Source organism: Emydura macquarii, unplaced genomic scaffold (genome assembly GCF_026122565.2).
Source record: "Emydura macquarii macquarii isolate MOO-44397 ecotype Brisbane River unplaced genomic scaffold, CSIRO-AGI_Emac_v2 contig_3485, whole genome shotgun sequence".
NCBI classification, from domain to species: Eukaryota; Metazoa; Chordata; order Testudines; family Chelidae; genus Emydura; species Emydura macquarii.
Window position 1 is genome coordinate 90,407 of NW_027133622.1, and position 24,930 is coordinate 115,336.

General features: G+C 43.6%; 1 long non-coding RNA gene across 1 annotated transcript; it reads right to left on the reverse strand.

The window, feature by feature from the left end:
* Window positions 1-9,392: 9,392 nt before the first annotated feature.
* Window positions 9,393-11,178, reverse strand: LOC137144786 (uncharacterized). The gene is made up of 3 exons (XR_010917485.1): window positions 11,132-11,178; window positions 10,471-10,601; window positions 9,393-9,549 (listed from the first exon to the last, which is right to left on the reverse strand). It is a non-coding gene; the product is annotated as an uncharacterized lncRNA (long non-coding RNA).
* Between the last annotated feature and the right edge of the window lie 13,752 nt (window positions 11,179-24,930).

A 24,930-nucleotide genomic window follows, 5' to 3' on the forward strand; every position in this document is an offset into this window, starting at 1 on the left:
CTTGGCTAACAGGTATTTTAGCTCTGGCTGGAGGGGCTTGTGCTGTAAGACACAGTGGTTACATGCAAACAGCAACACTAGTAATTTAAAAGAAAAAAGATTTAGTGAGGAAAGTTTTATGCAGTATCCACATCCACCAGGAAGGGATGATGAGAATTCTTATGACCTAGGTTTCCTACACCCCAGACTAGGGTAGCTGCTGCCAACCCTGAGTTTTGCACTTGTAAATTTTACCTCATGTCACCCCTCACTTGACTCCCCTAGTGTAAGGACCCTGTCCCAAGGAGCAGGGAGGCTCACTGAAAAATATGGTAGGTGCTCTTTGGAGGCCACTGCCAGAAACCCCCACTCACCACAGCTCCACTCTGGACTTCGTTAACAAACTTACTTACAAGTAAACCCATGAATGAACTCAGTTACTATTCAACTAGAGGTGTCTTCTTTACCTTCCCCAACCACAGGTAAGTCTTACTGCAGATCCCAGCCTGACTTTCATCACAGAACCTGCTAGGTCCTGTGTCCTCCAAACTTGGAAGGAGGCATTGAGATGAAGTAGCTGGATCCATACAGTCTCTGATGGATTAGTCTCTGGGGTCTTGAAAGTCCATTCCTGGCACCTTCATTGAGATCGCGGAACAACTCACTCATTTCTGTCTTCTGCCAGACCTTGCCCCATGGCAGCTTCTAGCAACCTGCAAGTTTTACTTCCCACAACCCTATAGACACAACATTAACTCAGCAGATTACCTCCACAAGGACAAAGGGTTTCCTGTATGCAGCTAGCACCTGTGTGAACAAAGGGTTTCCAATCCCCATGCTCCTGCTGCCTAGGAGAATTGTTGGGGGTCTGGCAGGAAGCAGCATGCCCTGAGTGTGGCATCTCTTGGCTTCCCTATGGAGTACCCAGCTTTCTCCCTGTCTCTGTTCAGGGGCAGCTGAAACCTTTCTTTCTCCATGGCTGGTTGACATCCAGGCTGATTTCATAGCTAGGGCCATATTAAGTAGTGTAAGAGTCCCCCCAACCCCGAGCATCACAGTGGTGTTGCTCACATCCATGTGGGTGGGATTTTCCAAAGGTTTTGTCTACACTCAGGAAAATGAATCAAAATTAACTAAAGTGGTGAATTTAAACTGGATTAGTTGAATCAGATTAAATCCCCATGTGAATTAAGATCAACCTAATTAAGGGCACTATTATTCTGTGTGAGGTGCATCCACACCAGCATTTAATCTGGTTTAACTAATCCAGTATAACTATACTGGATTAATAATGCCTGTGCATTTTCCTGCCTAGCCAAGCCCTAAGTGAAGTTAAGTACACAGGTCGCATCCACTTTCACTGGGAATTGTGTTCCTAAGTCATCTGGAGAAACTAGAAAAGTCTTGTCCTTTTCCTACTTCTACATAGCCTGGGAAATTTCAAACATATGTGCCATGCCCAGCCATCCAATGGACATGCACCATCAAATGCTCTCATACTGAGTTCCCTCCATCACCTCACACAAGCCCTCTTCCACGAAACCATATCCACACAGTTCTTGGTCCCCCCTGATTGTTAGTGTCATTGGTGTTGGTGCTATCTTTCCTCTTAATGTCTATTCTACCCCCTGCTGTCCCTTTCTCCATTGCTGTATTCTTTCTTTCTTGATTTTCTTCTCAATCAGTATTAGAATCAGGTGTGGGGATTATATGAGCATCTCCCAGCCATCTCCCCCTATTTCCTAGTTTAAAGCTCTTTTAATCAGTTTATCCCAGAAGTCTATTTCTTTCCCTACTCAGATGGAGTCCATCCCAGGAGCGCCATCCTCTGTCCATGAATGCCTCCCAGTGGTCTAATATCCCAAAGCCCTCCTTATGGTACCACTGCCTGAGCCATCTATTGATCATCATCTTGTCTCGCCTGCATTCTTCTCCTCTAGGAAGAGGTTGAATCCCACTGAAGATCACCTAATCCTCCATTTCTTTAAGTATCTTCCCCAGCCTGGCATAGTCTCCCTTGACGCATTCCAGTGGGAATCTAGCAGGGTCATTTGTTCCCACATGAAGGACAATCAGTGGATTCTTTCCTGCTCTCACTAGGACCTTCTTCAGCTTCAGGTCCACATCTTGTGTCTTAGCTTCTGGCAGACCGCACACTTCTCTGGAGCAGCTCTGGTGACAGGCCTGCCTTTTTAGTAGGAACTCCCCAGTCTCACACACCTGCCTCTGCCAGATCTTCTTTTCCATCAGCTCTAACAAGAAGCTCTTCATACAAACAAAGCTCTTTTTTGGTACCTGCTCCAGGATAATGTACATCCTGCAGCTTCCACATCCGCTCCTCTATACTGGCTCTTCCATTCCTTGGGTCACAACCATGGCTGCTGTTATGTTGAATTCCTTTTAATTGCTTGTATTCAGAAAGAGAAATCACAGGATCACAGAGAGATGCAACACAGGTAGCGTCTTTATTGAACTAACACTAAAACCAGCTGGGACTGGCTGAGCTATTCCCTAGTAGTCTAACTCTATTGCTATGGCAACAAGCTAAGCTCTGTTGCTATGGCAGCCTAGGCAATTAGGCAAGACACAAAATACACAACATATTCCTCCCCCCTTAATGAAAACACCAATTTAACAGAACAATCACTAAACTAAGGAATGAGGATAGACTGCCTCATTTCCCGGCTAAACCCCGAGGATTATTCTGCCCCATTACATGGGTTTACCCTAGCTAAAGATCCAGCCATTGAGGAGGCCTTCTCTCTCTAGGTGGATTATAGCGGAGTTCTGGTGTTCTTGCACCGAAAGGTGTTATTGGTATGAGTCTAATGATGGACTCAGGACTCGTAGCTTGAACAGGTGAGGATTTGTATCTACTCAAACGGGAGGGGGCTGTATTTGCTGCAGAGGCGGATGGAGAAGGGGACTCAGGAATGGATGACGCATGACTCGATATCTCACCTGTAATGGCGAGGTCAGGCAGTTCAACTGGAGATGTGTCCTTGGGACATGTATGACCTGGCAATAACTGATCTACATGCCACCACTAGGTGAGAGCATCTGCAATCTGGACAGTGTAGGAAACAGGTCCTGTTTGGGCAATGACTGTAGCAGGGACCCATTTAGCTCCAGAGCTAGGACAGGCTGTCCAGAACTAAAAGTTCAGTCTTTTGCTCTGTGTGCACATCTGATTACTTGGTTTTGTTGTTGACGTTGCACAACTTGTCGTGTTTTGGCGGGTTTCAGCAGCTCAAAGCAAGTGCGCAGCTGTCGTCCCATCATTAGAAAGGTCAGGGACGCTTTGGTCGTAGCATGAGGTGTGTTTCTGTAGGATAGTAAGAACGTGTCCAGAGACTTTTAAATGGACGAATGTCCCCTTGCAGATCTTAAAGCTTGTTTCATGGTCTGCACAAACCTTTCAGCTAATCCATTGATGGATGGATGATACAGTGCTGAAGTGATGGGATGTATGCCATTTGCTTTCATAAAATTTTCAAACTCCTGAGAGACGAACTGCGGTCCGTTATCGCTCACAAGTTTTTCTGGCAGACTGAAATGACTAAAGATTTCACGCAGTTTTTGCACAGTACTTTCAGCAGTAGTGGACAGCATTACAGAGACTTCTGGCCACTTAGAGTGGGCGTCCATAACAACCAGGAACATGCTTCCTTCAAATGATCCAGCAAAATCAACGTGAATGCACTGCCATGGGTTTTCAGGCCAGTCCTATGGGTGTAGGGATGCCAACTGAGGCATGTTCCTCACACTCGGACATGAAGTACAAGCTTTTGCCTTCTCTTCAATGGCACTATCTACCAAAAGTGGCTTCATGCAATTTCTTTCATGTGCACTATTCCACAGGTACCTGAATGTAGCTGTTGTAACATCTGTGATCTCAGTAGTGGTGAAATAACGATGCGCATCCCCCACAACAAGCAACCAGAATGGATTGATAACTCCATCCTCCTGGACATGTAGGGAAGAAGGTTGGGTGAGACCTTAGAGTCCCGTAGAGATGTTCCATGCATCACTAGGTCCATAACTTGGGACAGTACAGGGTCAATGCAAGTTGCCTTCTTTACTTGAGTAGCAGTGGTGGGTATGTTCTTTACCTGTTCAAAGTAGAAGATTTCTTTCTGGTCAATATCTTGATGTTTAACTGGTAAAGGCAGCCTTGAGAGACCATATGCATTGCAGTGCAGAATGGATTTCTGATATTTGATCTCATATGTGTGTGCAGAAAGCAACAATGCCCATCATTGCATACAACTAGCAGCCAATGGTGGAATGCCTGTGTTTGGTCCAAAAATTAATGTTAGAGGTTAATGGTTGATGAGAAGTGTGAACTTCCGTCCAAACAGGTACTGGTGAAATTTCCGTATTCCGAAAATGATTCCCAGTGCTTCACGTTCGATTTGGGCATAGTTAGTTTCTGCTTTGCTTAAGGTGTGTGAGGCAAAACCAATGGGTCTGCCCTCTCCCAAAGGCATAATGTGTGACACGACTGCTCTCACTCTATGAGGGGAGGCATCACTGGCCAACTGTAGAGTTAAGAACAGATTAAAATGCGTCAGAACCTCTGAATTTAGCAATGCGCGTTTAGCCTTGTTAAATGCAGCATCAAAGGCTTCAGTCCACTTCCAGACCTTGTTCTGGCCAAGGAGTTCATGTAGTAGTTTTAGTAGTGTTGCTAACTGTGGAATAAACTTTCCATAATAGCTTTATAGCCCTAAAAAAGAGCAAACTTGGCTTACGTTTTGAGGAAGTGGAGCTTCCACAATAACCTTGACTTTTGCAGGAGCCTTACGAAGGCCAGTAGCATCTAAGATATGTCCCAAATATTCAACAGAGGGCTGGAAGAATTTACATTTGTCTTTGCCGACTTGTAGGCCATACTCTTCCAGTCTTTGTAGGGCAGCCCCCAAGTTCTTAAGGTGACCCTCCCATTCTTGCCAGTGACCAGGATGTCATCAAGATAGCACTGGACTCCTGGCAAGCCACTCAAGATTTGGTCCATAGCCCTCTGGAACACAGCTGGAGCAGACGTTATTCCTAAGGGCAAGCGACAGTATTGGTACAGCCCTTTATGTGTCACGATAGTAACAGCTCTTGGGATTTCTCATTGATGTGCATCTGTAAATACGCCTGACTCAGATCTATCTTGCTGGACCTTTGGCCACCAGCCAAGCCAGTGAAGAGATCATTGATGCGGGAAAGAGGGTATTGCCCTGCACACAACACCGGTGACCTTAAAATCCCCACAAATCCAAATGGAGTCATCTTTCTCCAATACTGTAACGATTGGGGTTGCCCATTGGCTGTGGGTAAATAGTACTAGAACTCCATTTTTGACCAGGTGCTCCAGGTCCGCTTCAACCTTTGGCCTGATGGCCTATGTCACAGTTCTGGCTTTCAGACATTTTGGTTATCTATCAGGCTTAATGTTCAATTTCATAGTGATTCCCTTCAAACTTCCCAGGTCCTCTCTGAAAACAGCAGCATGTTTCTTTAATACAGCTGTCAGACCTGTTTCTTTAGCCATCCTGTGCACTTCTGCCCAGTTCAGCTGGATCTTCCTAAGCCAGGACCTTCCCATTCAGTCTGGGTAATTGTCTTCCACCACAAACAGTGGCAATTTAGCAGTCTGTCCATTGAGTTCCACCTTAACATCAGTAGTGCCCAACATGGGTACAGCAGCTTCAGAAGAGATTTTGTCAGCTTAAGCGGGAGATGCTTTAGCTTCTCCTTACAAACAGTGTCTGAGACCAGCAAAACTGCTGTGCCGGTGTCCAGTTCCACGCGTACAGGTTTACCTTCCAACAGCGGGTCACCCAGTATTCATGTGAGCTAACTGCCATGGACAAGAATGGAGTGGCACTACTTCTTCTGATTTGGTGTCACTTTGATCATCCTGAGTCTGCTCTACCACATGCAGATTTTCCTTTTTGATCCGCCAGACAGCAGGCTTCTTTTTCTCTGGTTTGACTGTTCTGTTTGACTCTTCTTTCTTTTGTTTGCAGGCATGCTCAGTGTGTCCCTTTTTGTGACATTATCGACACACTAGGTCTTTACAACAGCATTCCCATGCATGGTGACCCGGCTTTCCACTGTGGTAACATTCCCGGCTCCTTACTGTCTTGTGGGTAGCTTCTTGTGACACCTTATGCACTCTGGTCAATGCACTGAGCTGTTGTGCTTATTCTGCTGCCACCTCCATAGAGATTGCAATTTCAATGGCCTTCTGCAAGGTGAGCTGGGCCTCTGTCTATAGGTACTTCTGTATTCCTTCATTGTGCAGACCACACACCAACCTATCACGCGGTCATTAAATTCACAGTGCTCAGGAAGCTTCTTCAGAGCTGCTACAAATTGCACAATTGTTTCACCTTCTTTTTGATTCCTTTTGTGGAACCTAAATCGCTTTGCAATTACCAGTGGTTTTGGAGAGAAATATGTCTCCAAGATTTTCACAATGTCACTGTAAGATTTTGTCTCTGGCTTATCAGGGTGCACTAAGCTGCGCAATAAAAGTATAAGTTTTAGCTCCTACAACACTTAAGAAAATGGGCACCTTCTTTGCATTTGTAATTTCATTTGCAATAACAAAAAGCTGAAAATGCTCAGTATATGAGTTCCAATTCTCTAGAATCACATCAAAAGGTCCCAGGGGCCCCATAAATGTAACCATTGCTGTCCCTCTTTCCCCCCCCCCCTTTTTCTTGTCTTTTAGTGTCTTTTATTCATGTGTGTTGGGGTCATTCACAAACAATTGCTGGTGATTTCCATTCACTAGCATTGCTTTGTTTCTGTCTGCTTCACTTCGGTCAGAACAAAGCAGAGTTTGTTTTAGTTTCAGTTTGAACCGTCAGTGTAAACAGCCCAGCCTCCAAAACAGCACAAAGGTTTTTTCTTACATTGACTTTTACTTTTTTGCCGGTGCAGCACAGGTCGATCCCATCCTCCGTCACCACTTTTGTTATGTTGAATTCCTTTTAATTGCTTGTGGTCAGAGAGAAAAATCAGCACAGGACCACAGAGAGATGCAACACAGGGAGCGTCTTTATTGAACTAAAACTAAAACCAGTCAGGACTGACTGAACTATCCCCTAATAGTCTAACTCTATTGCTATGGCAACAAGCTAAGCTCTGTTGATATGGCAACCTAGGCCATTAGACAAGACACATATATGTTAATCAAACTATTTGGGTTTTCAGCTGAAAAGTTTTCGTTTTTGATTTTTCACCAAAAAGTCAAACTTTTCCCTGAAAATTTTCAATGAAAACAATTCCCCCTCCCATTTTTGTTGAAATTTTCCCTGGGGAATTGTTTTCCCACCAGCTCCACTCAAGAATCTCTGCTGATCTCTACACTTAAAAACTTCTATACTTCTAAAATAGTCAGGACCCAGTCTTCTAGGGACTGATTTTGGTAGGTGCTGAGCATGGATTACACAACTGAGTTAATGACAACTACAGCAGGGAGAAGAAACATTTTGGTTGAAGCCTTTTTCACCAAAAAAAGCAGTTGCGGGTCAACTAAAACTTTTCATGAATTTGTGTCAAATTTTTCAAATTGTTTTGGTCTTACCCCTTCCTCCCAAAAACCATAAAACCGAATTCTGAAAAACTGTAATAATTTTGTTTAGATGTTTCCTAATTTAAACTTTTCTATTTTGAAAATGTACTTAAATTTTATTTTTAAAACGTAGAAAACATTTTTAAAAGCTCAAAAATGAAATGCTTTATTTTGTGTTAATCAAAATGGTTTGTTCAACACAAAATGAATTTTTCTTTAACTTTAAGGTTGACTGAAAATTTAAAAAAAAAATTCATTTTGGGTTGACTTGAAAGATTTTTCTTTTTAATTTTATTTTTTGGAAAAGCCAGTGAACAATAGAATCAGTCATTCACGTCGCTCTAGTTAGCATTCAGCCCTTCTGACCAGTAGGGCCTTAGTGCTCTGTTGATCAAACCCAACATCTCTCTCATTTGGTTGCCTATAGCCCAGTTTTCCAGTTCATCAAGATCCATCTGAATTTTAGCTCTATCCTCCAAAGTGTTGGCAACCCCTCTAGCTTTGTGTCACCTGCAAATTTGATCAGAAAGCTCTCTATTCCTACAGCCAGATCATTAAAGATGTTAAGCAACACCAGACCCAGAAAAGATCCTATGGAACCCCACTTGAGATCTCCCTTCTATCTGACATCATTCCACTAATAGTTAGCTTTATTTGTGGTTGTTTAACCAATTATGTGGTTTTGTCTATACCTGTGTTCATTGCCTTCCTGCCATGCAGCCCCCAAAGTAGGTAAAACACAAACCCAGAGTGTCCCCATGTCACCAGTATGTTACAACCTGGCCCAGTCCCAATTGTACAGTGCCAGTCTGTTGCAAGAGGAACCAAAACACAGAGCCCAACTTGTTTCCAAACCAAACAAGTCTGGGGTGAGCCTAGCCATTGTCTCCAGCTCTAGGGCTCTAAGGGGTCACTTCTGGGGCCAGACTTGTGTTTGATGCCCTTCCTTGGGATATGAGACTCCACAGTTCAGCTGCCCTGTACCTAGAAAGAAGTGCTGAAACTTCTCAAGAGAGCAGGTCAGAAACTTTCTTGACAAAACATTTTTTCACCAAAAAATGCTAATTTGTTAAAACCAAAACTGTTCACAAAACAGAGCTGGTTTTGATAAATTTCCCAACTTAAAAAATGTAGAGGAAAAAAGGTTTAAAATTAGTGAAACATCCCATTTTTATATTTTTGAAACAAAAAGTTCCAATTTTTTAATTTCAAATTACTTTTTAAAATATAACAATTTACATACAAAAATTTAAATGGAAAAAAGATGAAAAGCAGAACAAATTGTCTTGACAATACTTCAATAATACATTTTAATTGACCTAAACTTAAAAAAATGTTTTGGATTTTTGGTTAGTGAAAAATTTGGACATTTCGACATTTTGTCCTGATTTAGGTAGGGAACATTTTTCAAAATGTCAAAAATTCTTACAGGATGGCAAAATTATTTCACACCCAGCCCTCCTCCCAAGCTCCCCCAGTTGCCTGTTCACACCACCAGAGTTGCACCTGGTCTGTGGCAACTCTTGAGTTTGCATTTCAAAAATTTAATTTCATCTGGAATTTTCTTTTTTGTTTTTGTTCCAAATTGGAATGAAAACAAATTTCAAAATATTAGAATTTCCCATGGAATGGACATTCCGAGTTTTGATCAGCTTTAGTTCCTATCTTAGCCTCCTAACACTGAACTAAAGGTACAAGACAATCTCCTCCAAAACCTCAGTTCTGCATCAGGAGAAATGTTGCTGGAGAAATAGGGCTTCCCATCAAAAGGAAGCACAAATAACGAGTGCAAAAAGTCATGGTTCCTGCTTAATGCAGAGATTATGATTTACCTCCAGAAACCTGTTCACCTCTTCTCACCACTGCTCAGCCTTTGTGGCTATCAGCATGAGCTTGTTCTGCAGCTCAGCGAGCTGAGCCAGGCTGTACTTTCTACAGTCCATCTTGCCTCTCTGGTTTCCTTAAGCAGCCTTTTCAGCGCTATCCCCTGGCAGCTGCAATGAAATGCAATTATTGAGAGAAGGCTGGAAAACAGTTAACAGAGCTAAATGCTGCGGTGTCTTCTGTGTATTCTGTGGGACCAACACATGCACCCATCAAGGCCAACATAAAGCATTTCAGAATCTGTTATTCTGCAAGGGATTTAATCTTAGAAATTTACTCATTTCATTTTACCAGTGCAAGACAGTAAAGGGGGAAAAGTCATTCTAGATCTTTGAAGGTATTATGTACAGAGGATATGCAGAAGCAATGAGTTATTCGGGATGCTATGATATTTGGGACCAACTTAAAATGTCTTAAAGGAGCCTGATTTTCAGACATATCCGAGCACCCATCGTTAAGGTGTTTCAAACGGATATTCAAAATCATTAGTCACTTCTGAAAATCATGGCCAGATTCCAACCCTTGGGTTTTGAACTTCTAGTATGAACCAGGCCAAATGGAGAAAAGGGATGATCCTAAGTCCATAGACTCAGTGACTAATGATTTTGGGGCCATAGTACACACACAGAGAATTTAGATAAAAATATAAAACATTCTTGCTGGAAGTTTGCATCATGACACTACTTTATTTCTTAGAATTCAGAACAATAATATGCAAGGATCCTAAAAATAGAGAAAAAGAAATTAGGCAAAACAGGCTGCTCCCTAAGGCAGAGAGGCACAACTCATTCCCCCTTGCTCCAGGCTGACTGTCTCCAGACTGACTCTGATCACATGCTTCTCTATAGCCTAAAAGCAGGATCAGGAAAAACTTCTGAAATTTAAAGTGACAGCCTACAGTTTTTACAGAGTTTTCAGCACACGACAGACCCCACCCTTTAAAGCTTGGCCCCTTTCAGGTGGCTCAAGTTGGGCAGCCAAAGTCACTTTGAAAATGTGGGCCTTTGTATTAAAGTCTGCTGAACTTTTACCTTGAATTTCTGAGGTGTGGAGATGATAAAAATCCCTTTGCCATTGATAGCCCTGGCTTGAGACGTTGACTCACAGACCCATGACAATCATGGACCATTTGCAGCCACTCTCTGCTGTGACAGGACTCTTTCTATTAAAAATAATTAATGTATTAGTTCCAGAAAAAGGAACAAAGCTACTTATTAGAACTCTAGAGCATCGTTTGCTGAGATACCTATAGTACCCCAATAACTGTAGTGTTTTCTCCCTTCACAGCCTCCTTGAGAGAAAGAACTAGGATCATTTACAATGGCGAAGATGCAAGAGCAGAGGCGGCGCACTGGGGTTCTGAAAAGCACAAATGATATATGGGCATACATTTTGAGTAAGGGGCTAGAGTGATACTGAGGTAACATTATATATGACTATTACATTCTCTTTTTCCTTCACCTCAGCTTAGCTCTCTGCCAGAGTTCTCTCTTTTCAGCATTTATCATTTTAAAAAGGGATTACACCACATTAAACCTACCGCTCTCCTAGTGAGGACACAGTTCTATAATTGGGCTTATACCAGCATAATTATTTCTGCATTGGAAGAGGAATAAGCTATACAAGTAGCATTTTTATCTTTATTTTTCTCATAACCATTTCTGACTTTTACGCTTCATTACATGTACTTACTTGAAATCTCTCTTTACAGTTAATAAACTTGTTTTCTTGTTTTTTTCTAATCCAATGTATTTAAATTGACATGTCTTGTAAACTCCATTGGGGGTAACAAGATGGGTGCATATTATTCCTATTAAAGAAACACAGGCATTATATAAGTTTGTATTGTCCAGGAGAGCAGGAGATGGCTGGGCAGTACAAGATATACATTGGGGTGTGTGGGAGAATCTAACACTGGGAGTGTGTTGGGTCACCCTGAAATATAACCAAGTCTGGTAAGAGCCCAGGTGTGGCTGGTTGCAGCACACCACAGACCTAGCCCAGAGTGATTTGCATGCTGGGTGCTTTTTGGGAGCAGCCCAGGCTGAAGGCTACAGCAGCAAAACATTGTAAAAGGGCACCCCAGTTGAAGGGCAGAGGTGATACAGCTACTCATCTGTCGGGATTGTACTCTGGTATATCACAGTCGCCAAAATAAACAAACAAACAAAAAAATGAAAAAAATGAGTTTTGGATTGAATAAAATATTTCATTTGACCCGAAACAAATTTTATTTGTTTGTTTTGTTTAGTTTTGGGTCATTTTTGGGTCTTTTACACCTTTTTTGGTTTTTGTTTAAATTTTAAAATGAAATTCCATTTCAGAACGAAAAGCCAAAACAAAATGTTTCAAAATGATTCAAACAAAACATAGAAATGTTAAGAAACCATTTCAATTTTGAAAAAAAAAAATCTTCCATTTTTTATTTGTCCAAATCTAGTCACCAAATTCACCATTTTGGTGCCCTCAAAAATGCATTTTTTTGCCATGATCTATTTAGGTGCCTAAATCCCATTGAATTTCAATGAGACATTAGTTTCCTAAATGCCTAAATCACTTCTAAATATGTGATAGGCTCTTAAATCAATTAGATATTTCTGAAAATTTTACCCCAGGACTTAAAAGAATTAGAGACATGTGGGGCTGAAAGGGACTTCGAGGGTTCATCAAGTCTAGCCTCCAGTGTTGAGGTAGGACCAAGTAAACCTAGACCATCCCTGACAGGTGTTTGTCCAACCTGCTCCATCCTCCAAGGATGAGCATTCTGCAACCTCCCTTGAAAGCCTATTCCAGACCTTAAATAGCTAAAAAGCTTTTCCTAATATCTAACCTAAATCTCACTTACTGCAGATTGAGCCATTACTTCTTGTCCTACCTCCAGCAGACATGGAGGACAGTTGATTACAGTTACCTGTAGACTGTTATCAGATCTGCCCTTAGTTGTATTTTCTCAAGACTAAACATGCCCAATTTTTTAACCTTTCCTCATAGGTCAGTGTAGCAAGGCGCTGTGGCCTTCCTCAGAGCCTGTGCCCGAGGAAGGGTCACTCTGCCCCCACTGGACAGAACCTGGCCCTGCAGGCCCAGCCACCCGGAAGCAGAGGGGTGGAGCAAGGCCCAGGGCAGGAAGTATAAAAGACAGGCCCAGCAGCTCAGTTAGGGGGAAGTTGCTGCTGGAGGCAGATGTGTTTTCCTGGAGGCTGCAGCCTAGGCCTGACCCAGGCCCCACGGCTGTTTGGCATAAACATCCCACTGCCAAGAGCCGCCAGACCTTGCTGAGCCTGGACACCTTATGACATGAGGGAGAAAACTATTTTGCTCATTTCATAATTCCCTACACTAAAACAACGACTGTCCAAATGTTCTTCACTATACATATAAATGTCCAGTGACAACCTGTGGCAGTGAGTTCCAGTCTCATCACTAGTGTCCTTTACTAAAGAAAGAAGGAAATTGCTGCACAAAGACCTTGATTATTTTCTAATTAAAGTCACAGAAATATTGAATAGAACCCTTATGTGAAAACATAACTACGGAATTACCTTTAACATAATCTGATCTTTAATAAGGCCATGAAGGACCAATTAGAGAAATTTTCAGCAATATTTTATAACTGTTACAATTCATACAAGTGAAAATTCACCATATACCTTACAATAACAACCCTATCTCCGACACACAATATGACTTTCAAACTCAAGCAAGTAGGGGCTACACAATTGGCCCTAAATTCTTACTTAGCTTATAAATACTGGTATAAAGTGTACCTTTTATGACAGTTTTGATCCAAGAGGTAAAGTCTTTGCACTCTCAAGAAGTTCCTTCAAGAAGTCAAGCACACCCTCAGGGATGTTACTCAGAGTATCTTTAACCTTTACAGTTTCATTGGTCATGTAATCAAGAGTCTTATCCTTGAAGTCCTCGTATTCCTTTCAAAATACAGGATAAAGAACTGTGTTTCTTAGCAAAGAAATGAGACAAGCATTTATTTTAATTAACTTATTGTTTATGTTGCAGTAGGAACTAAACAAGCACAGAAAAAAGACTGTCCTTGCCCCCAAAACTTTGTTAATGCAGAGTTAAGGTTGCCCAGTGTTGCCTTGCACCCTTCTAGAATGCGGAGAGTAGCCAAACTTAAACCTCTGAAAACCAGGAAATCCAAAATTAAGTATATGCCACTTCCACTACATAGTCTTAACTCTGCTCCCTAAAGCTGGCAATAGTTAATGTAATTCTGTGGGAGCCTATAAAAGTCTGCACTTTGCTCAGCTATAGTTCGTTCTACTATTGTGGATTTTTGAGTGATGATAAAGGCTGATTTATACACAAATATGCATTTGCTTTAACTAAATCAGTTTCTTAGAACTGATTTAGTTATTTTAGTGAAAGTCTATTTGTGGATACTCTTATTTTGGGGTAAAAGGCAAATGTTGATTTAGCTAAAGTCACTTTTGACTTGACCCACTCTGATCCAAGCAAAGGACTGTTCACTGAATTAACTAAATTGGTTCTAACTCACACCCTTTGTTATTAATATGACTAAAATTATTGCAAAAATGCCTTAAACCCCGAACCTCAAAGAGGGTTCCCAGTTGTGAATCCCTAGCAGAGATAGGTGTCTCCATGCAGCCCCAATTTAGGCACTTATCTCTGAGAGAGGGTGAGGGCCAGCACGCACCTATGTTGTAGGCATCTGCCATTGGCTAGCTTAGGTAGCTCCCCGCCTAGTGTGCTGGCTTTTGTGAATCACATTTTCATAGGTGCCTGTCTCTCTCCATTCACTGTACAAGGAGCCTGGGCACTTAATCCAGGCTATGTGGATTGTATGTTGTTCCTATGATTTTCTAGGTACCTAAAAGTTAAGTAGCATTGTGAATCTAGGACTGAGAGTCTGTGCAGCACCTAGCGCAAGGATGCCCTAATCTCTGTTACTATGAGTCTGTGCAGCATTTGGCCTCACAGGGCCCTAATCTAAGGTTAGGGCTTCTAATAACTACACAATATAAAAAAAAAAATTAAAAAAAACAACAATTAATCTTGCTTATGACATTTTTACATCCCTGGAACTCCACTATTTTCCATGGAGTCACTCCATACTTTCATCTGAGTAAATGAGATCACAATGAGTATATGTGTAAAACGAGACTGCATTTGTCTAACCAATTAGTCTAATGATATTTATGAGAGTCCTATGTACATATTTGGTCAGGTCATCAAGCAGTTGGAAATCTTCACTGAGTCCAAGTATTCTTCATAGTTCATCTATCATTTTCGCTTAACCACTGTGGAGAGTTTCAAGTAGTTATTAATCTCAATCACTGCACCCTTAGCCCACTAAGACTTGCTCCTGGGTTCTCTCTCGCTCTCTTCCATGATTTCAATTTCACCTAGGCTAATGGAATAATCTTTAAGGCCCAGATAGGTGTCTTGAAAATTGTCCATGGCCAGGATGTAAATGATTTTCTGCACATCATCCAGGGAGAGAAGAGCTTCATCTGGGAAATAGTCCTTGGCAAGTTCTGCTTTTAGCTTCCATAGTATCCAGAAGAAGATTTAGACACTCTGTACCAGAGGTTTAGGGTTTCTATGGGTAGGTGACTTGGAGCTAGGGATAGGGTTCCTATAAGTAGGGGTCCTGCACTAGGGTTAGGGTTCCTATGGGTAGGGGACTTGGAGATAGGGTTAGGGTTCCTATGGGTAGGGGAGTTGGAGCTAGGGTAGGGTTCCTATGAGTAGGGGACTTGGACCCAGGGTTAGGGTTACTATGGGTAGGGATCCCCGCCCTACGATTAGGGTTCCTATGGGTAGGGGAGTTGGGGCTAGGGTTACGGTTACTATGGGTAGGGGAGCTGGAGCTAAGGTTTGGGTTTATATAGGTAGGGAACATTGAGCAAGGGTTAGGATTCCTATTGGTATGGGACTTTTAGCTAGGGTTAGGGTTCCTAAGGATAGGGAACTTAGAGCTAGTGTAAGGGCTCCTATAGGTAGGGGTCCTCTCCTCGGGTTAGTGTTCCAGTGGGTGGAGGGAGTTGGAGCTAGGATTGGGGTTCCTATAGCTATGGGAGTTGGAGCTAGGTTTGGGTTGCTACTGGTAGGGGACTTGGAGCGAGGGTTAGGGTTCCTATGGGTAGGGAACTTTGAGCAAGGGTTAAGGCTTCTATAGGTAGGGTGCTTGGAGCTACGGTTAGGGTTCTCAAGGATAGGGGACTTGGAGCTAGGGTTATTGTTCCTTTGGGTGGTAAACTTGAAGCTAGGGTTAGGGTTCCTCTGGTTAGGAAACTTGGAGCTAGGGTTAGGAGTCGCATTGGTAGGTCACTTGGAGCGAGGGATAGGGTTCCTATGGGTAGGTGTCTCTGCCCTAGGGTTAGGCTTCCTATGGGTAGGAAACTTGAAGCTAGGGTTGGCGTTCTTATGGGTAGGGGACTTGTAGCTATGGTTTGGGTTACTAAGGTTAGGAAATTTGGAGCTAGGGTTTGGGGTCCTACGGGTGGGGGAGTTGGAGATAGGGTTGGGTTCCTATTGGAAGGGGACTTGGAGCTAGAGGTAGCGTTTGTATGGGTAAGGCACTTGGAGCTAGGGTTAGGGTTCCTATGGTAGGGTATTTGGAGCTAGGTTTAGGGTTCTTAGGGTAGAGGTCTTCACCCTAGGGTTTGTGTTCCGGTGCGAATGGGGAGTTGTAGCTAGGGTTAGGGCTCCTATGGGTAGAGGACTTAGAGCTAGAGTAAGGGCTTTTATGGGTAGGGGGTCCTTGCCTCGGGTTAGTGTTCCGATGGGTGGGGGGAGTTGGAGCTAGGGTTAGGATTCCTATAGCTACAGGAGTTGGAGCTAGGTTAGGGTTGCTACGGGTAAGGGACTTGGAGGTAGATTTAGGGTTCCTATGGATAGAGATCTCCGCCCTTTTTCCTATGGATAGGGGAGTTGAAGCTAAGGTTAGGGTTCCTATGTGTAGGAGAGTTGGAGCTAGGGTTAGGGTTCCTGTGGGTAGGGGACTTGGAGCTAGGGTTATTGTTCCTAGATGCAGTGGACTTGGAGCTAGGGTTAGGGTTCCTATTGGTAGGGGTCCCCACTGTACGGTTAGGGTTCCTATGGGTAGGGGATTTGGAGCGAATGTTAGGGTTCCTATGGATAGGGAACCTGAAGCTAGGGTTAGGGTTACTATGGGTACGGCACTTGGAGTTAGGGTTAGGGTTCCTATGGTTAGGGAACTTGGAGCGAGGGTTAGGGTTCCTAACCATAGGGGACTGGGAGCTAGGTTTATTTTTCCTATGGTAGGAGATTTGGAACTAGGGTTAGGGTTCCTATGGTAGGACACTTGGAGATATGGATAGGGTTCCCAAGGTTAGGGGCCTTGGAGCTAGGATTAGTGTTCCTAAGGGTAGGAAACTTGAAGCTGGGTTTAGGGTTCCTATTCATAGGGGACTTTTACCTATTGTTAGGGTTCCTATGGTTACCAAATTTGCAGCTAGGGTTAGGAGTCCTATGGGTAGGGTACTTGGAGCTAGGGTCAGGGTTCCTATGGGTAGGGAACTTGGAGCGAGGATTGGGTTCCTATGCGTAGGTGCCTCTGCCCTTGGGTAAGTGTTTCTATTGGTAGGAAGGTTGAAGCTAGGGTTAGGGTTCCTATGGGTAGTGGATTTATGGCTATGGTTTGGGTTCCTGAGGTTAGAAAACTTGGAGCTATGCTTTGGGTTCCTAAGGATAGGGGACTGGGAGCTAGGGTTAGGGTTCCTATGGGCAGGGGACTTGGAGCTAGAGTTAAGGTTTTTATAGGTAGGGGACTTGGAGCTAGGGGTAAGGTTCCTATGGGTGGGGGGTCCCTGCCCTAAGGTAGGGGTACCTCTGGGTAGGGGAGTTGGAGCTAAAGTTAGAGTTCCTGTGGGTAGGGTACTTGGAACTAAGGTCAGTTTTCCTATGGGTAGGGGTCCTTGCCTTGGGTAGAGGGAGTTGGGTTTAGGGTTCTATACCTATGGGAGTTGGAGCTAGTTTAGGGTTGCTATGGGTAGGGGACTTGGAGGTAGGTTTAGGGTTCCTATGAGTAGGGGTCTCTGCCCTTTTTCCTATGGATAGGGTAGTTAGAGCTAGGGTTAGAGTTCCTGTGGGTAGGAGAGTTGGAAGTAGGGTTAGGGTTCCTATGGGTAGGAGATTTGGAGCTAGGCTTAGGATTCCTATGGGTAGGGGACTTGGAGATAGGGATAAGGTTCCTATGGGTGACACCCCCTGCCCTATTATTCGGGTTCCTATGGGTACAGGAGTTGGAGTTAAGGTTAGAGTTCCTATGGTTTGGGGAGTTGGTGGTGAGGATAGTGTTCCTATGTGTTGGGTACTTGGAGTTAGAGTTAGTGTTCCTATGGGTAGGAAACCTGAAGCCAGGGTTAGGGTTCCTATGGGTAGGGGACTTGGAGCTAGGGTTCTGGTTACCATTGGTAGGGGTCTTGCAATTAGGGTTAGGGTTCGGACCGCCAGGAGACTTGAAGCTAGCTTTATTGTCCCTAACGGAGGGCACTTGGAGCTGGGATTAGTGTTCCTAAATATAGGGTACTTGTACCTAGGTTTAGGTTTCCCATGGGTAGGGAACTTATAGCTAAGGTTATATTTCCTATGAGTAGGGTACTTGGAGCTAGGGTTAGAGTACCTGTTGGTAAGGGACTTGGAATTGGGTTAAGGTTCCTAGGGGACTTGGAACAAAGGTTAGGGTTCCTAAGGGTAGGGGTTCCCACCATAGGTTTAGGTTTCCTATGGGGTAGGGTTGTTGGAGCTATTGGTAGGGTTCCTATGGGTAAGGGACTTGGAGCTATGATTACTGCTCCTAAGGATAGGGGACTAGGAGCTCGAGTTACGTTTCCTAGGGGTAGGGACTTGGAGCTTGGGTTTGGGTGCCTATCGATAACGGGTCCCCGCCCTAGGGTTAGGATTTGTTTGGACATGAGTCTGGGAGCTCCCACCCTGGGTTTAAGGTTCCCATGGGTAGGGGACTTAGAGCTAGGGTTAGGGATCCTATGGGTACAGGAATTGGAGCTGGGTTATGGTTCCTATACGTAGGGCACTTGGAGCTACGGTTATGATTCCTATGGGTAGGGTACTTCGAGCAAGGGTTAGGGTTCCTAAGGGTAGGAGTACTGCCCTAGAGTTAGGCTTCCTATGGTTAGGCGACTGGGAGTCAGGGTTTGGGTTTGTAAGTCCAGGTGACTTGGAGCTAGCTTTAGGCTTCCTATCAGAGGACACTTGGAGCTAGGGTAGTGTTCCTAAGGATAGGGGACTTGTACCTAGGATTAGGGTTCCCATGGCAAGGGGACTTGGAGCTAAGGTTATGGTTCGTATCGGTAGTGGGCTTGGAGCTAGGGTTATGGTTCCTATGGGTACGCAAGTTGTAGCTAGGTTTGGGGATCCTATGGGAAGGGGACTTGGAGCTAGGGTATGGGTTCCTAAGGATAGGGGTCTTGGAGCTAGGGTTCGGGTTCCTAATGGTAGGGCACTTGGAGCTAAGGTTAGGATTCGGAAGTATAGGGGACTTGCATCTAGGTTTAAGGTTCCTATGGGTAGGGGTCGTGGGGCTAGGGTTAGGGTTCCTTTGGAAAGGGGACATGGAGCTAGGGTTAGGCTTCCTATGGGTAGGGGACTTGGAGCTAGGCTTAGGGTGCCTATGGTTATGGGATTTTGATCTAGGGTTCGGGTTCCCATTGGTAGGGGACTTGCAATTAGGGTTAGGGTTCGTAAGGCCAGGGGACTTGGAGCTAGCTTTAGGGTTCCTAACAGAGGGCACTTGGAACTGGGATAAGTGTTCCTAAATATAGCATACTTGTAGCTAGGGTTAGGGTTCCCATGTGTAGGGACTTAGAGCTAGGGTTAGGGTTTCTATGGGTAGGGGACTTGAATCTAGAGTTAAGGTTACTAAAGGTATGGATCCCCGCCCTAGGGTCATGGTTCCCATGGATAGGGGACTTGGAGCTAGGGTCAGGGTTCCCATGGGTAAGGCACTTGGAGCTAGGGTTATGGTTCCTGTGGGTCGGGTACTTGGAACAAGGTTTAGGGTTCCTAAGGGTAGGGGTCCCCTCCCTAGGGTTAGGGGTCCTATGTGTCGGGGAGTTGGAACTGGAGATAGGGTTCCTATGGGCAGGGAACTTGGAGCTAGGGTTCTGGTGACTATGGGTAGGGGTCCCACCCAAAGGTTAGGATTCCCATAGGTAGGGGACTTAGAGCTAGGGTTAGGGTTCGTAAGGCCAGGGGACTTGTACCTAGGGTTAGGTTTCCCATGGGTAGGGGACTTAGAGCTAGGGTTAGGGATCCTATGGGTAGGACACTTGGAGCTAGGTTTAGGGTTCTTATGAGTAGGGGACTTGGAGCTAGGGTTTAGGTTACTATCGGTAGGGAACTTAGAACAAGGGTTAGGGTTCCTAAGGGTAGGGGTCCCTGCACTAGGGTTAGCATTCCTAGGGGTAGGGAGTTGAAGCTAGGGTTAGTATTCCTTCGGGTAGGGGTCCCTGCTCTAGGAGCTAGCACAATTTGAAATACAGATATCTCAAATGTATCTATAACTTCCATTTCACATATTACACATGAACATAAATATTATCATCTGACCTAGCATATTATAACCTTTCTAACAGTACCTGACAAGGCCTATCTCACATGAATTATTATGATTTTGACATACTGATGTCAAACAATATAACAAATGCTCCCCCCCCCCCCAATCTACCCAGCATGACACCAACTATCTGTGAAGTTTTCTGAACTGGAATGTGAGTTTCAAAAGACTATGCATCTCTGATTGTCTGAACAAGAAACTTTCATCCAGAATCAGGCACTAGATGAACTGGACTGCGAAACCTTCATCTAGTTCAGTCAGGAAACACAGCAGAAACTGCAGCGCGAAGAAGACAAGATTTTGGAGTGTTTGGAAAAATATATAAAAATTGGAGAACAAGCATGCACATGTTAGAGATTAAAGAAGATTTCATCAGGAGCACAAGAAGTGCAACAGCTACATTTAACTATCATTCACACAGAGAGCTGGAGAGAGCAAAGAACAGACGAACATGCCACTGTAAGCATTACAATAGTGAGGCTGAGTTCAGGAAAATAATTGAACAAGAAGTTGACAAGCTTCTGGAAGACTGCAGAAGTCGAGAACGTAAACCAACCAATGAGGAACTGGAGCAGGAATTCCAGACAATGTGGAGAGAGGTGTTGTCTGAGTCAATGTTATTTTCTTCAATGAAGCGACCAATTTATCAAGAAATGCAAAGACTGCTGGAAGAGGACCTGAAGAATCGAGGGAGACTGGCGCATCAAGAACCTGGGAGCTTGTTACATTATGCAATGAGTTCTTTCAGAATAAAAAAAGAATACTTAGATTTAGCATGGTTCAAAACTTTGAAGGAATTGTTCACAAAGGAAAGCTGGCATAAAGCAGAGGAACTTGCTACCTCCTTAATGCACAAGTGTTCTGATTACATTGATGAAAAAGCACATTCTGAATCAGACTATGATGAAATCTATTGCAGAGAATTGCTGTGTATGATCAATGAGAGATGCCAACAGGAGGATGTTTTAAAACTTCACACTAATGATTGCTTTGAAGTTGATCTGAAGTGTCATATTTTGGGAGAAGCAGCTAGCGTGTTTCAGAAAATCCATGACAAGTTTATGAAGGAAAATGACTCTCAGCAGAGGCTGAAGAAACTGAAACTTCAGTATTTCTCCATCTTGAAAGACCTTTTCTTAGACAAAGAGGTAAATCACAAGAAAGCCAGGGATTTCTGTCATCAGTGCCTGGAGCCTGCTCTGTTGGACTATATGAATAAGAGGTTAGGAATAGCAATAGTGGATGACATTCTCAGAAGTGGACAGTCCATTGATTATGCCAGCCTTGGCTTTTTCCAATTTACCACACACACAAAAATGGTTGGAGGAAATTTTTTTTACAGCTATGTGAAATGTATTGAAAACTATGAGGATTTTGTGAAAACCTGGTTACAGAGACACCAATTTGATCACTACAGAAGAAGGCAGGCCTGGAAGATTTGGAGAGAGAGATTCTATCCACTGTAATAGAGAAAGTCAGGGGTGCTCTGGAAAACTCTGAAGATCAGACTAACACAGTTTCAGCCTTTACAGACAACTTTAGCAAAGTGCTGCAGAAAGATTTAGTCATTTCCAAGGACAGCCTAGTGGGGATACAGTTTATGAACACAGTTAACACTGGGAAATTCTCTGCTTTCATTCAGACTTCCCTTTCTGACCTGGAGCAACAAATCTTAGCTGAATTTAAAAATTTGGAAATAAAGTCTAAACTCTCCCTTCTGTCAGTGAAACCGCAGGATGAAATCTTCAAGCAAGTGTTTGGTTGTGGGAAGCAGTGTCCATTCTGCCAAATGCCCTGTGAGGCGGGAGGAACTGATCATAATGAGCATTTTGCATTGGTGCATCGGCCTTAAGGTTTAGGGCTGTACAGATACACTGAAACAAATATACATGTTTATGAATTATGTTCCTCCACCGTGGTTTCCAACAGCCCATTCCAATGCCCAGAGACAAAATGGGAAAGTTGTCCTTTTAAAGATTATCACACTGTTTTTCCCGACTGGCGCATCCAGCCAGACCCCAACATCAACGCTTCTGATTACTGGAAGTTTGTGTTTAAAGAATTCAATCAACAATTTGCTAAAGAGTACATGGCTGAGCCAGCTGATCTCCCAGGGGACTGGGAGAAAATAACTAAAGAGCAGGCACTGTTGAGCCTGGAGGAAGCATTCCAAATGAAATAACCAACATATTGCGAAAACCCATTTACATGGTAGTGCATTCAATTCGGCAGAACAGCGGTCAGTAACGTCTGTTATTTAAATATTCTTTACAAATATATATGTTCCTAATCTGTGGAAAATATGGAATGCTCAGGTGCAATTTGCAGCTTTCAAATGGAGAGTGAAAGCAAGAACTATGTGATGCATCAAAGTAGGAGTCATGTAACGCCATCTTTCAAGTGTGGTATGATGGCATTGTGTGTCCCCTGGTTTGCAGTTGCCCGATAATTACTGTCTCAATGTCTGCATCAGATGGGCTCAGGTTGTGAATAAAAAGCTCTTTTTTCTAACCGACAACACTGCAAAACCTCAGCGAGGGCTGTTCCTGGTCTACACTTAAAACTTATACTAGCATAGCTATGTCGGTCAATGGCCTGTGATGGGATGTTAGATGGGCGGGTTCTGAGTTACTACAAATAATTCTTTCTCGGGTGTCTGGCTGGTGGGTCTTGCCCACATGCTCAGGGTCTAGCTGATCGCCATATTTGGGGTCGGGAAGGAAACCCTTGTTTGGAGTTAAGGTCAATTATGTGCAAAACCCTCCCACCTAACTCCAGTGATTAAAAAAGAAAATAAAGATGTACAAACCCTTCGTGAGGTGGTCGCTGATCTGCTGAAGAACTGGCATGAGGCATCTCCCCGGCTAGCTATTGCACATTGTATGTTCACAACAGCTCCTCTGTCGTCGTGCCGCCAATCAACTACACTGATTTTTATAAGACAAGGGCTTCTAAGAAGGACTATAATACAAATGATAAATGAGAGCAACAAAAATGCAGTCAGTATTAAAAACAGCCCTATTTAACTAAAGGGAAAAAATGAACAAAAATTGCCCCTCCTCTGCTAATCTTGGATCCTTCCTTGTCCACTGCACTTTGCAGGCTATACAACTCACAGACCTGTATTACAACTGCTTTTTGTTTATCTTGGCGTGGCAATTGTTCCCGGCGTACGATAAGCCAGCTGTGAGTAACACTGACCCATTCCAATTCTGTAAATGCAGACTTGCTACTTGGATTGTAAGAAGTACAGCGGAGAATACAGAATAGCAGCCATTTTATATTACCCCATCCAGAATTTCCCACCATCTTCTCACCCTCCTTTTTTCCCCTCTCGCCTTTTCTTCTCGCTTCTGCTAGATTTTAGTCTAATGAATCTAAAACAGGTCAGATTCCCTTACTTGCTATTCCCAGCACCTCACTCTGTCCATTTTTATTAAAGTGAGACAGTGAAAAGAAATACGCAGGCAAATCCCCAGAAGAATAGACTCCTCAAAGTGCAGCAGGAATTATTATTGTAGTGCCATAGAGATTTTAAGGGAGGTACACGTCCCTGGCATAGGGGACAATACGTGTTTTTTGTAAGCAGAGTGCAATAGGAAACCATCAGCAATTGTATGTACAAATTGGGTGACTGTGTGAGAAACTGAGGGTGAGTAGGAATATTGGGGGGCATATGGGATGATCCCTCCCCAAATCCCATTATAGGCATGGGCAAACTTGCAGCTAGCTTGATTTGAGCACAAGGTTAAACTGTAGACAGTGATATGACAGGCTGTGTCCTGGAGACAGTGTTTTCCAGCTAGCTGTGATAACTGGGACCAGCCTGAACTGATAAGCTTGAAATATACGTAAGGTCCTTACAGCATCTGCAAAGTGACAGGTCCTTATGTGAGCCGGATGGCGCCCAAACCAATTAGATTCAAGAAGTATAGATGTTGATAACTAGCAAAAATGTCTATGAACTGTGCAGTGCGGGACATGATTTGGAACTATGGTCTCACCCTGTACCTAAAGCCCCTGAGGCTTGGTCTGGCCCACGTGGGCCTTGAGCTGTCGTGTGGCTAATAAAGTAATCTGAGTGAAGAGCTGGAGTAGAATTGAGCTTTTGCATTAGAATGTGAGCGAGAGGAATTTGCCATGCATGTTGTCTCTCTTTATATGTTGATAGTTCATGGGAGTGTGCTGCAGAGGTGCATGCAGGTGGGCAATAGCTTAAAGTAATGTGTGGGTGTGACAGTAAATTAACAATGTTTCCTTTAACTAGAGTTTTCCTTTTTTAATTCCTGGACTTGGGTGGGCGGGTTTTGCACTTAAATGACCTTAGCTCCAAACAAGGGTTTTCATAGTAGGATTCCCGATTCAAATAGGAAATAAAGTCAGCAGAGAGGCTCTCTCCTAAACCAGTTCCGCGCCGCCGATCAGCTGTTCTCCGCGCCACGGAGAGCAGCTGTTCTCCGCGCCGCCGAAAAAGGGAAGATGTCCCGGATTTTTTGGCGGAGGGTATCGAGTGTAAGTGTAATGTAAGTGTAATTTAATTGAGAAATGCTGATGCTTGCTTATTTTGACACTTTAAGACTGTTAAAAGTTTGGGTGGTTCTGCAATTATTTATGGAGTTCAAAAGGGTTCCATGGCCAAATTTAATTGAGAAACACTGGTGTAGAGGATAAAATGTATTATACACAGGAAGAGACTTAAATAGAAATTCCATTTAACCTTGGATGGAGGGTGAATGTTTGGACATAAACAACTGAGGCAGAGGCGGTATATCTAAATACCACATGCGCTTCTGACGTCAGACATCGCTGAAGCTACCCTGATGCTTTTACACAGTCAATAAGAGGGACTTAAATCAGGAATAGCCAGCTCCATTTTGAACACATTGTGATTTAGAACAAAGAGAAG